Genomic DNA, 13,639 nt, shown 5'->3' with positions numbered 1-13,639 from the left:
CTGGTTGCTGCCGCCATGGAGAGCTCATAAGCAACACCCCACGAGCAAACTTGAGCCTTGGGACCACAGGTAAGACTAACTTTTCTGCTGCAATTGACCTGCCTGGTGAACTCAAGACACAGGCCCACAGGAACAGCTGAAGACCTGTAGAGAGGAAAAACTACACGCCCGAAAGCAGAACACTGTGTCCCCATAACTGGCTGAAAGAAAACAGGAAAACAGGTCTACAGCACTCCTGAAACACAGGCTTATAGGACAGTCTAGCCACTGTCAGAAATAGCAGAACAAAGTAACACTAGAGATAATCTGAAGGAGAGAGGAAAGCGCAGGAACCCAAGCAACAGAAACCAAGACTACATGGCATCATTGGAGCCCAATTCTCCCACCAAAGAAAACACGGAATATCCAAACACACCAGAAAAGCAAGATCTAGTTTCAAAATCATATTTGATCATGATGTTGGAGGACTTCAAGAAAGACGTGAAGAACTCCCATAGAGAACAAGTAGAAGCCTACAGAGAGGAATCGCAAAAATCCCTGAAAGAATTCCAGGAAAACACAATCAAACAGTTGAAGGAATTAAAAATGGAAATAGAAGCAATCAAGAAAGAACACATGGAAACGACCCTGGATATAGAAAACCAAAAGAAGAGACAAGGAGCTGTAGATATGAGCTTCACCAACAGAATACAAGAGATGGAAGAGAGAATCTCAGGAGGAGAAGATTCCATAGAAATCATTGACTCAACTGTCAAAGATAATGTAAAGCAGAAAAAGCTACTGGTCCAAAACATACAGGAAATCCAGGACTCAATAAGAAGATTAAACCTAAGGATAATAGGTATAGAAGAGAGTGAAGACTCCCAGCTCAAAGGACCAGTAAATATCTTCAACAAAATCATAGAAAAAAACTTCCCTAACCTAAAAAAAGAGATACCCATAGGCATACAAGAAGCCTACAGAACTCCAAAAAGATTGGACCAGAAAAGAAACACCTCCCGTCAGATAGTCAAAACACCAAACGCACAAAATAAAGAAAGAATATTAGAAGCAGTAAGGGAAAAAGGTCAAGTAACATACAAAGGCAGACCTATCAGAATCACACCAGAATTTTTGCCAGAAACTATGAAAGCCAGAAGATCCTGGACAGATGTCATACAGACCCTAAGAGAACACAAATGCCAGCCCAGGTTACTGTATCCTGCAAAACTCTCAATTAACATAGCTGGAGAAACCAAGATATTCCATGACAAAACCAAATTTACACAATATCTTTCTACAAATCCAGCACTACAAAGGATAATAAATGGTAAAGCCCAACATAAGGAGGCAAGCTATACCCTAGAAGAAGCAAGAAACTAATCGTCTTGGCAACAAAACAAAGAGAAGAAAAGCACACAAACATAACTTCATATCCAAATATGAATATAACAAGAAGCAATAATCACTATTCCTTAATATCTCTCAACATCAATGGACTCAAATCCCCAATAAAAAGACATAGATTAACAAACTGGATACGCAACAAGGACCCTGCATTCTGCTGCCTACAGGCAACACACCTCAGAGACAAAGACAGACTCTACCTCAGAGTGAAAGCCTGGAAAACAACTTTCCAAGGAAATGGTCGGAAGAAGCAAGCTGGAGTAGCCATTCTAATATCAAATAAAATCAATTTTCAACTAAAAGTCATCAAAAAAGATAAGGAAGGACACTTCATATTCATCAAAGGAAAAATCCACCAAGATGAACTCTCAATCCTAAATATCTATGCCCCAAATACAAGGGCACCTACATATGTAAAAGAAACCTTACTAAAGCTCAAAACACACATTGCACCTCACACAATAATAGTAGGAGATTTCAACACCCCACTCTCATCAATGGACAGATCATGGAAACAGAAATTAAACAGAGACGTAGACAGACTAAGAGAAGTCATGAGCCAAATGGACTTAACAGATATTTATAGAACATTCTATCCTAAAGCAAAAGGATATACCTTCTTCTCAGCTCCTCATGGTACTTTCTCCAAAATTGACCATATAATTGGTCAAAAAACAGACCTCAGCAGGTACAGAAAGATAGAAATAATCCCATGCGTGCTATCGGACCACCACGGCCTAAAACCGGTCTTCAATAACAATAAGGGAAGAATGCCCACATATATGTGGAAATTGAACAATGCTCTACTCAATGATAACCTGGTCAAGGAAGAAATAAAGAAAGAAATTAAAGACTTTTTAGAATTTAATGAAAATGAAGATACAACATACCCAAACTTACGGGACACAATGAAAGCTGTGCTAAGAGGAAAACTCATAGAGCTGAGTGCCTGCAGAAAGAAACAGGAAAGAGCATACGTCAGCAGCTTGACAGCACACCTAAAAACTCTAGAACGAAAAGAAGCAAATACACCCAGGAGGAGTAGAAGGCAGGAAATAATCAAACTCAGAAATAATCAAACCAAGTAGAAACAAAAAGGACCATAGAAAGAATCAACAGAACCAAAAGTTGGTTCTTTGAAAAAATCAACAAGATAGATAAACCCTTAGCCAGACTAACGAGAGGACACAGAGAGTGTGTCCAAATTAACAAAATCAGAAATGAAAAGGGAGACATAACTACAGATTCAGAGGAAATTCAAAAAATCATCAGGTCTTACTATAAAAGTCTATATTCAACAAAACTTGAAAATCTGCAGGAAATGGATAATTTCCGAGACAGATACCAGGTACCGAAGTTAAATCAGGAACAGATAAACCAGTTAAACAACCCCATAACTCCTAAGGAAATAGAAGCAGTCATTAAAGGTCTCCCAACCAAAAAGAGCCCAGGTCCAGACGGGTTTAGTGCAGAATTCTGTCAGACCTTCATAGAAGACCTCGTACCAATATTATCCAAACTATTCCACAACATTGAAACAGATGGAGCACTACCGAATTCCTTCTATAAAGCCACAATTACTCTTATACCTAAACCACACAAAGACCCAACAAAGAAAGAGAACTTCAGACCAATTTCCCTTATGAATAGCGACGCAAAAATACTCAGTAAAATTCTGGCAAACCGAATCCAAGAGCACATCAAAACAATCATCCACCATGATCAAGTAGGCTTCATCCCAGGCATGCAGGGATGGTTTAATATATGGAAAACCATCAACGTGATCCATTATATAAACAAACTGAAAGAACAAAACCACATGATCATTTCATTAGATGCTGAGAAAGCATTTGACAAAATTCAGCACCCCTTCATGATAAAAGTCCTGGAAAGAATAGGAATTCAAGGCCCATACCTAAACATAGTAAAAGCCATATACAGCAAACCAGTTGCTAACATTAAACTAAATGGAGAGAAACTTGAAGCAATCCCACTAAAATCAGGGACTAGACAAGGCTGCCCACTCTCTCCCTACTTATTCAATATAGTTCTTGAAGTTCTAGCCAGAGCAATCAGACAACAAAAGGAGGTCAAGGGGATACAGATCGGTAAAGAAGAAGTCAAAGTATCACTATTTGCAGATGATATGATCGTTTATTTAAGTGATCCCAAAAGTTCTACCAGAGAACTACTAAAGCTGAGAAACAACTTCAGCAATGTGGCTGGATATAAAATTAACTCAAATAAATCAGTAGCCTTCCTCTACACAAAAGAGAAACAAGCCGAGCAAGAAATTTGGGAAACGACACCCTTCATAATAGACCCAAATAATATAAAGTACCTCGGTGTGACTTTAACCAAGCAAGTAAAAGATTTGTACAAGAAGAACTTCAAGACTCTGAAGAAAGAAATTGAAGATCTCAGAAGATGGAAAGGTCTCCCATGCTCATGGATTGGCAGGATTAATATAGTAAAAATGGCCATTTTACCAAAAGCGATCTACAGATTCAATGCAATCCCCATCAAAATACCAATCCAATTCTTCAAAGAGTTAGACAGAACAATTTGCAAATTCATCTGGAATAACAAAAAACCCAGGATAGCTAAAACTATCCTCAACAATAAAAGGACTTCAGGGGGAATCACTATCCCTGAACTCATTCAGTATTATAGAGCAATAGTGATAAAAACTGCATGGTATTGGTACAGAGACAGACAGATTGACCAATGGAACAGAATTGAAGACCCAGAAATGAACCCACACACCTATGGGCACTTGATTCTTGACAAAGGAGCCAAAACCATCAAATGGAAAAAAGATAGCATTTTCAGCAAATGGTGCTGGTTCAACAGGAGGTCTACATGTAGAAGAATGCAGATCGATCCATGCTTATCACCCTGTACAAAGCTTAAGTCCAAGTGGATCAAGGACCTCCACATCAAACCAGATACACTCAAACTAATAGAAGAAAAACTAGGGCAGCTTCTTGAACTTATGGGCACTGGAAAAAGTTTCCTGAACAAAACACCAATGGCTTATGCTCTAAGATCAAGAATCAACAAATGGGATCTCATAAAACTGCAAAGCTTCTGTAAGGCAAAGGACACTGTGGTTAGGACAAAACGGCAACCAACAGATTGGGAAAAGATCTTTACCAATCCTACAAAAGATAGAGGCCTTATATCCAAAATATACAAAGAACTCAAAAAGTTAGACCGCAGGGAGACAAATAACCCTATTAAAAAATGGGGTTCAGAGCTAAACAAAGAATTCACAGCTGAGGAATGCCGAATGGCTGAGAAACACCTAAAGAAATGTTCAACATCTTTAGTCATAAGGGAAATGCAAATCAAAACAACCCTGAGATTTCACCTCACACCAGTGAGAATGGCTAAGATCAAAAACTCAGGTGACAGCAGATGCTGGCGAGGATGCGGAGAAAGAGGAACACTTTTCCATTGTTGGTGGGATTGCAGACTGGTACAACCATTCTGGAAATCAGTCTGGAGGTTCCTCAGAAAATTGGACATTGTACTGCCTGAGGATCCAGCTATACCTCTCTTGGGCATATACCCACAAGATGCCCCAACATATAAAAAAGACACGTGCTCCACTATGTTCATCACAGCCTTATTTATAATAGCCAGAAGCTGGAAAGAACCCAGATGCCCTTCAACAGAGGAATGGATACAGAAAATGTGGTACATCTACACAATGGAATATTACTCATCTATCAAAAATAATGACTTTATGAAATTCGTAGGCAAATGGTCGGAACTGGACAATATCATCCTGAGTGAGGTAACCCAATCACAGAAAGACATACATGGTATGCACTCATTGATAAGTGGCTATTAGCCCAAATGCTTGAATTACCCTAGATGCCTAGAACAAATGAAACTCAAGACAGATGGTCAAAATGTGAATGCTTCACTCCTTCCTTAAAAGGGGAACAGGAATACCCTTGGCAGGGAATAGAGAGGCAAAGGTTAAAACAGACACAGAAGGAATACCCATTCAGATCCTGCCCCACATGTGGCCCATACATATACAGCCATCCAATTAGACAAGATGGATGAAGCAAAGAAGTGCAGGCCGACAGGAGCCGCATGTAGATCGCTCCTGAGAGACACACCCTGAATACAGGAAATACAGAGGCGAATGCCAGCAGCAAACCACTGAACTGAGAATAGAGGACCCCCGTTGAAGGAATCAGAGAAAGAACTGGAAGAGCTTGAAGGGGCTCGAGACCCCTTATGAACAACAATGCCAAGCAACCAGAGCTTCCAGGGACTAAGCCACTACCTAAAGACTATACATGGACTGACCCTGGACTCTGACCTCATAGGTAGAAATGAATATCCTAGTAAGATCACCAGTGGAAGGGGAAGCCCTGGGTCCTGCTAAGACTGAACCCCCAGTGAAATAGATTGTTGGGGGGAGGGCCGCAATGGGGGGAGGATCAGAAGGGGGAGGGGTTAGGGTGATGTTTGCCTGGAAACCGGGAAAGGGAATAAAACTCGAAATGTATATAAGAAATACTCAATTTAATTAAAAAAAAAATACCTAGCAAATGCAACTCAGGGAAGGAACACTACAAAGTCCGTCATTGCAATGGAGATGATAGCAGAAACTTGAGGAGGTTGGTCACATTGAATGTTCAAGCTCAGCTAATTTTCTCCTCCTTAGTCACTCCAGGATTCCAGTCTGTAGAATGGCTCTTCCCACATTTATAATGGGTTTTCCCCTCTTCACTTACTTCAACCTAGGCAATCTCTTACAGGCATGCCCAGAAGATAAACTAATCTGGATACTACCTTACCTTTTCATTTCCAGAGTGATTCGAGATCCAGTATTAGAGTAAACTATTAGGTCCACAAAAGCAACTTCAGAAAAGAAGGCTTTGTTTGGGTTCTGAGTTTGAAACACAATCCATCAGGTGGAAAGGTTGCCATGACAGGGTCATGAGCCCATTGGTCATACAGCATCAACAGTTATGAGCCACAGAGAGATGAATGCTTTAACTCAACTCACTTTGACTTTTTATTGTCCAGGACTCTGACCCACAGAATGCTAATGGCTACATTTAAGTCTTCCCCACCTCAGTCAACCTTATCTATAAATTATATTATATATGTACCCAGAGGTTTCTCTCCTGAGTCTAGAACTGTCAAGCTGATAATCAATATTGACAACCAGTTCCTTTCCTTCTTTCTTTTGGCTTCCCTGTGAGACTACAAAGAGAAGATGACAATAATCTAAGAAAGACTGGCATTTTGTCCTACATATTTTTATGAAGGCCTTTGTCCTTCAATTTTTAGAACTAAAAGGAAGAAATATAACTGGCTAAACCATTCCTCGTTTGACACACCAATAATCTGGATGGGTGGGACACCTTAAAAGCGTACTTGAAGAGGGATATATCCACAAATACCCCTCTAAACTATTATAAAGACTTTCTTCCTCTGTCTGTCCTCCCCTCCTCTTTCCACCTTTCCAGCTAAGGTATCACTCTTTACCATACACTAGATTGATTGGAACTCATGGCAAATGCCCTGCCTTAGTCTGCAAAGTGTTATGGTTACAGATATGAGCTACCACTGCACCTGAACATTCACAGTGACTTTTTTTTCTTCAAATGTCCTCTTATGTGGGGAACTCTAGAAGTCTCCACATTTGATTACAGCTTCCAGTAAGTGGGTTTGCTTAGGCTTTTATCTTTGCTACTGTGATGGATAGTTTTATGACAACATGATACAAACTAGAGTCATCAGAGTGGACATTTCTCAACTGAGAAATTTCTTTCATAAGATCTGGATGTTGACAAACTTGTGGGGCATTTTCTTAACTGGTGACTGATGGGAAAGATCCACACCCTTTGTAGATGGTGCCATTTCTAGGCTGGCCGTCCTGTGTTCTATAAGAAAGCCCCATGTGAGTAAACTCTAGGGAAAGTCAGTAAGCAGCACTCCTCCATGGCCTCTTCACCAGTTCCTCCTCTCCTTCCTTGCCCTGCTTAAGTTCCTATCCTGACTTCTTGTGATAAAGAATAGCAATGTGGATGTGTGAGCCAAATAAATTCTTTTCTCCCCAACTTGCTCTGTCCTGGGTGTTTTTTTTTTCATAGCAATAGCAACTTTAACTCAAACAGCTAGTGACAAGTGTGCCTGAGTCCATACAGAGGTAGGCGAGACACTTCCTGATAAGTTTTCCAAATCTCTGAAAGGCCAGAAAAAAAAAATCTCTCAAGAGAGAACCCAGGCCTGTTTGTAGATTTCAGTGATTACCAATGCAGCCTTCACAGTTCTGTTTTCACTGAAATAATTTGCCCTGATGGGAACATAGTGTATGTGGGCAAAGGAAGAACCACACCGTGTTAGTGGAGTACTTAACTGTGTTTTGGCAGATAAGAAGACCATGTACCATTCACAGGATCATCACATCTGTGGGATTTGGAAAATTGCTCCTGTGCCTCTTGTCACAAAATGCAGCCTGATTCCTGTTCCCAACATCTGGAATTTCTGCCTTAAGTTTTTTTCCTATATAAAAATAACCCAATCAATTAATCTAATAAGAATTTATTAGGCCTGCAGGAGAACTGTTAGTTCCATACCAGAGTTGATCTGAGTAACTCTCATGTTTGTTTAAGAGGGATTCTCAACTATAGGTGCTGATTGTAGGCATTCTCAAAAATGGATATATTGGAGACCTAATAGCAGTATCCTAGACAGTGACTATACATGGAGGTAGCATTTTAAGAGAAATAACTTAGGTAAGAAGAAGTATATGGATGTCCCCTAACCCACTGTCACTGATATCCTTCCAAGAAGAGACACAAGAACTGAGAACAAAAGAGGAAAGGCTAACTGTGGAAGGACAAAGTGAGGGGGCAGTGGTCTTAAAACCTGAGGCCACCTTGACCTTGATCTCCAAAGGTTCAAGAAAATCTATTCCTGATGTTTAATCCATCCAGGAACTTGTTGTGGCTGCCCTGCCAAACCCAGACAACATATTCTCATGAAACAAGCAAATGTTTACAGGATATTGAATGTCTATTATCTTAAGGTCTAGGCATACTCAATTATTCTGATAAGTGAAAATGCATTCATCTTGAAATCCAGTCCAATAGCAACTTGAGATGCAAAGAGAAAAGCTAACACATATTTTAAATGTTTTTTTTTAAAATTTCTACATTTCCTATATTTCCTACAGTTTCCAACATTTACATAATAAATTTCAGTCACTTTCATTACCCATTGTTCTCAGTCATAATCTGTATCCTTTTGAAAGCTTTCTTCCTAAGAAGTCCGCTGGCTAGTCCATTGCTACCCTCCTCCTCCCCCGTGTGTGCATGTGTGTGTGAGTGTGTGTGCATGTGTGTGTGAGTCCCATTGTGTTTAATTAGGGTTGTTAACCTGAGCATGAGTGGGAGGTTATTGGAGCACAGAAAACTTGGTAGCTATAACACCAATGAAAGTGGCAATGCCCCCTTCAGTCGCCACAAACTACCAAAATAACCCGTTACAGAGGTATTGCAGTGGGCCTAGTCTTATATAGGTCATGCAGGTAACCATGGTTGTAATAAGTTAGTGAGTGGAAGGTTCATGTCATGCCTGGGAGACATCTTGCTCTATTCTCTGGCTTTTACATTCTTCATGTCTCTTCTTCTATGGTGCTTGCTAGGCTTTGAATATGATAATATAGACATCCCAATTATTTCCAAGCACTCTGCTGTTACTGATTCTAGACACATTGACCACTTAAGACTCTGAATTAACTGCTGCCCGCTGCAATAAGAAGCTTTACTAATGAAGGCTAGAATAGTGTGTGTGTGTGTGTGTGTGTGTGTGTGTGTGTGTGTGTGGTCAAAGCACAACTTTCAGGAGATAGTTCTCTCTACTATAAGTGTTCAGGGGAATTGAACTTAGTCACACAGTGTGAGCATCATTGAGTGCAGTACCCAAGTTTTACAAAGGAGACTCAGATGTGAAGCAATTTGTTCAAGGCCACTCAGCGATCAGAGGGAAGGGCCAGGGACTAACCCTGTCACAGCATACCTCTAATTCTATCTCCTGAGCACTTCTGAGACAAGCAGCTTCTTTCTAGTCTAAATTAATCATTAAAGCCAAATTTAGCTTATGCTAGTCATTTAGAATCACTTTACCCTGAAACAACAGCAAAAGAAGCATCAAATTCTATCGTAGCGTCTTCCTCGGGCAGGTGGTTTTCTGAAGCATTTTCTCTATTTGGATTGCCAGATCATCTAACATGTAGGCCAGATGATAAAAATAATTTTTTCCTGCTCTATTTTACTTACCATTCTTATTATAGGACTTTAAAAAGTAAAGGCTCATTGCAGAAGCATGCATAGCCCGTCTCCTTGCTTTATACCGTACTTTTCCGTACAAAGGGTTGAATGTGGAGCTTTGTTCGAGACAATTTCTTAAATATATGTATGTGGGGGCAACAGATTTGCAAATATAATCACATAGTTCAGCTAAATATAGCTTTTGTCAGAAGTAACTTGTAAGCAAATAAAAAGTGAAAATTAGAGCCCGCTGTGGGACAGAGAACACAGACATAATGCTTGCTTTTGTAGGGCTGTCTTCAGACTGTGGTCATTGTATGTCATTCCAGACCGGTTCAGGGAACAGAAATCACTGCTGAGAACACAAGGAAGTTTTATTCTACTTCATCCTCATCATGTGGGCTTTAAAATGAAAGCAATGTAAACTAATCAAGCATCGATGACTTGGGAAGATGGTTGAGAAGCAAGAGTTGGATTTATTATGTGTGAACCAATCACACCTTCCTGGACACTGTCTTTGTGTCGAAGGAGGTTACTTCTTATCCTGCCAGGTAAGACGTATACAAGAAAAGCATACTCTGCAGGATGCCTGCTTGCACAATTCCCATTTATGGGCACTAATGGTGTTCCAACCTGAGAATCATGTTGCTCTCTGTAATCACACTTTTACCCTCAGACTCCAAGGATCTTATCTACACCCAACAGTTTAAGTTTAGTTGAAATAAAACTTTCCTTAATTTTGAGTGCACATTTAAGGGCATAATATAAGTGTCTATTCACACTTCTTCATATTTTGCTGTCTGTAAGGACATTTGTACTTGGATTTTAGAAGACATTTGGGGCTTTTCATTGATATGAAATACATAAAAATTGGAAGGAAAAATACATATTATTCTGATAGTTACTATTTTCATAAGACTGCTAGTTAATATTTGCCTGGTAAGGAATAAGGAATATTAAAAAAAAGCTGGGGTTGGGGATTTAGCTCAGCGTTAGAGCGCTTGCCTAGCAAGCACAAGGCCCTGGGTTAGGTCCCCAGCTTCAGAAAAAAAGAAAAGAAAAAAAGCCAGTTTTTTTCTATATTCTATTTTTAAAGCACTACTTCTGTAACATTAAAAGGTATGTAAAGATTTCTAGTAAGTAATACATTTACCCTCAAGGATTTAATTGAGTTTTGATATAGATAGGTGGAGATAATATTGTAATCCAGCAGAATAAGGATTCCATAATTGGGACTACCCCTTCCCTTACTTTGGATGCTAATCACAAGCCTCAGGTTGTCCTGTGTCTCGTTACAAATCAGGTCACAGACTCCCTGGTATTCTATCAGCTTGCTGAAGTAGTACACTGAAGTCAGGAAACCACCTTTGTTTACTTACATTATGGTAAAGGATGCATCTCAGTATACAGGGAAGAGATTCCTGGCAAAACCATGGAAGAAGAACTGAAGAACTTCCAAGCCCTTTGCAGGCAAAGCACTCTCTAGAGCAGGTCCAGCTGTCCTGAAGTTCTGACATCTGTCCTTTGCATTTTTATGGTGATGTCATTGTGAAATACAGGAAATGTCAGTTTTAGATTCTCTGTGGCCTCTCCGGAACATTCTCTCCTCCAGTGTAGGAGGCAGATCTCTCTGGAATGGGGAGTGTCTTATAACTTATTGTAAGACAAGGTTAGGTCAGACAATTTCCATATGGTCAGTTGAGGACAGAAGAATGGGGACGATTAGAGTATCTGGGAAATTGGGAGGAAGAGAAAGTCTAATTTCTGTGTTCTATACTTAGAAAAGAGTCATGGGCCAGAAGCTATGCTTGAAAATCAAAATACATATGTCATTATATCATAAAAACAAATGGTTTTGATTTGGGCAGATGAAAGTATCATAGCCCACATTTCATATTGACTAAGGCAGCTGCATGAGTCCGCTATACTCTGTGTATTCTGGCTAAACCACTGCAATAGTGGAGCCCATAGTTACAGTTAACCAGACGTTCAATAAGAGCTTGGAATTCAAAGCTCAGGGTTTGCTTTCTGTCCTACTGTAGTGTTCTAAATCTTTGAATTCCGTCAGTATTGAGTTCCTACTATAAACAGGTGTATGAGTAGTCCTGGATACTCAGAGGGGAAGAAAGTATCCTGATTTGTTTGTTTTTTCTATCTTTCTTATGGGCTTACATTATTGATGAACTCTAAGAAAGAAAACATGAGGAAAAACAAAATAAATAAATTGAAATGTTTAATCATCTCTGTGAGTCAAAAACTAATGGTACAAGGTTTAGAATATATGCCCTTAGAAGGCTAGTCTTTCTTTCTTTAGCTGAAGATGCATTCTCTTTACGTATTCAAGGTTTCCCTTAAGCATTCCATCCTATTTTCTCGCCATCTCCTCTGCTGGTATGCCAGATGTCTGGTGCCATGGAAAATGGATGTGGAGACATGGTTTACTCTGTAACATTGCTTGCTGCATAAGCCTAAAGACCTGAGTTTGATCTCTAGTACCTGAAGAAGACCAGCTCTGAAAATGTGTTCAGAGATCCAAGGAGGGGATGGAGGGTTGATGACAATATCAAGCAGGCATTCACTTATATACAGTTGGTGGATGAAGCAGGCCATCCACTTCACATACACAAATACACACACACACACACACACACACACACACACACACACTCAGAGAGAGAGAGAGAGAGAGAGAGAGAGAGACAGACAGACAGACAGACAGACAGGCAGACAGACAGACGTTTGAAGGATGGAGTAAAGTTCCAACAACTTCACACAGACAGACAGACAGACAAACGACAGACTGGTAAGATGAAGAGACATATACAGTCACATACTGAGCAGATGGAGCAAAGCTCCAACCATTTTACACACACACACACACACACACACACACACACACACACACACACACACACACATAAAACGATGCTACAGACTAATATATATATATATATATATATATATATATATATATATATATATATATATATTTGGGGGAGTGGGAAGAATCCAATGAGTAGGCTCATGTACACATATACATATTTAGTGAATGGAGTAAACACTGAGCTGACTCTAACAAGTCACTTTTTTCTCTTAACCTTTTTATACCATCCAAGAAAAAAAGTTCTCTGTGTAAGAAAAAGATTGCCTTAAAGCCACAAATTACATATTCTCTAAAAACAATGACCTCAAAAACATATTCTTCAAAAACAGAGTAAAATAAAAAAGAAAGCAACATGAGTATTGATTATATGTTATTCTTTTGAAACTCACCTAACTATACATTTCCAAGCTATCATTCTCTCTGTAAGCTTATTGTAACCCAAAACAAAAAATCTTTTGTCATTGATTAACAAAATTGAAGCAAGTCATTCTACAACAGCAAGTTTTTTCCTATGTTCAGCTGACGCCAATGTGTATTTTCCAAGAAACAGATCATCGATTTCATCTTTGAAGTCATGTTCAACTAAACTGGCTAATCATCTAACAGCTATTCTTATATTCATAGTAAAATTATTTACCCTTTATTTACAACCCTGTACAAAAGGATGGGTGGTCCCCAGGAAACTTACTTGCCTACTGCAGCTCCTCCTTCATGGTGTCTGCCATGCTTATATAAGAGCTGGACATAGCAATATTTCTCTGTAATTCTGGAGCCAAAAATGTGGAGACAGGAGAATCTTTGGGATTTCTGGTTAATCAGTTTAGCCTAAGTATTAGACTCCAGGTTTAGTGAGAAACCGTGTCTCAAAATAAAACCAACCGACAGATTGGAAAAAGAACAATTAAAAAAACAAGCAAACAAGATGTAATGGATAGAAGGTACCTGGAGAGAACCTCTGGTTTTCTATGTACTCACAGGTACAGCTACAACCTATCACACACACACACACACACACACACACACACACACACACAGAGAGAGAGAGAGAGAGAGAGAGAGA

The sequence above is a fragment of the Rattus norvegicus genome, chromosome 2 (genome assembly GCF_036323735.1).
Source record: "Rattus norvegicus strain BN/NHsdMcwi chromosome 2, GRCr8, whole genome shotgun sequence".
NCBI lineage: Eukaryota > Metazoa > Chordata > Mammalia > Rodentia > Muridae > Rattus > Rattus norvegicus.
Note: the sequence above shows the minus strand (reverse complement) of the source record.